The sequence below is a fragment of the Sinocyclocheilus anshuiensis genome, unplaced genomic scaffold (assembly GCF_001515605.1).
Source record: "Sinocyclocheilus anshuiensis isolate Anshui unplaced genomic scaffold, SAMN03320099.WGS_v1.1 scaffold569, whole genome shotgun sequence".
Classification (NCBI taxonomy): Eukaryota; Metazoa; Chordata; class Actinopteri; order Cypriniformes; family Cyprinidae; genus Sinocyclocheilus; species Sinocyclocheilus anshuiensis.
This window is the reverse complement of record NW_015536511.1, coordinates 1,754,323-1,755,384: the sequence shown is the minus strand read 5'-3', so window position 1 is coordinate 1,755,384 and position 1,062 is coordinate 1,754,323.

Here is a 1,062-nt window from a genome sequence, read left to right as displayed (position 1 = left end):
CACGCACGCACACACACACACACACACACACACACACACACACACGCACGCACGCACACACACACACGCTTGACCCCCTCTGTTCCTCCGCCCTCTCTCACACATGCTTACTCCACTGTGATTCAGAGGGCATGATAAAGCTGCTGAAAGACAACGGGACACTATTACTTCTATGACCCCAACATTACACACTAACTAACATTAAAAAAGTGAAATCGCAATAAACCACCCCTTTAAAATAAAGTGTGACTTTCTTTCTTGTGCATGACACGAAAGGTACATTTTTGACAAATTTCTTGGCCACGTTCTTCCATATAATGAAACTGAATGGGGGGCTGTTATAAGCACCATAAAAGAATCATAAAAGTGTCCATATGACTCATGCACTTCACTGCAAGTCTTTTGAAGCCAAACAATAGTTTGTGTGAGAAACAGGCCAAAATTTCAGTCACTATTCAGTCCTAGCTCGTCTTTGTGCATTCATGTACAACCCCAATTCCAGAGAAGTTGGGACTTTTTGTAAAATGCAGTAAAATCAAGAATCTGTGATTTTTCATTCTCTTTAACTTTTATTTAATGGACAAAAGTACAAAGAAAAGATTTCCAAAGTTTTCACTGACCAACGTAAATGTATTTTGTTAATATGAACAAATTTTGATTTTGATGGCTGCAACATCAGTTCACCGTAAGCAGGTGAATTGGTAATAGGTCAAGGTATCATGTTTGGGTATCATCAAAAGCTTGATCATGGCTCATCACTTTGTGCCAAAAATTTAATGAGACAAGTGTCAAACAAATCAAAAATCACATTTTGCAATGCAAAATTGCAAAGAATTTATGTCTTCCACCAACTACCACACGTAATATTGTGAAAAGATTCAGGGAATCCAGAGAATTCACAGTACATGTAGGGCAAGGCAAGAAACCTCAGTTGAATATGCTTGACCTTTGAGCCCTCAGATGGCATTGCATAAGAAACCGTCCTGCTGTGGTGTTAAATATAGCCACATGGGCTCAGGAGTACTTCAGAAAACTGCTGTCACTTAACACAGTCTGCTGCTG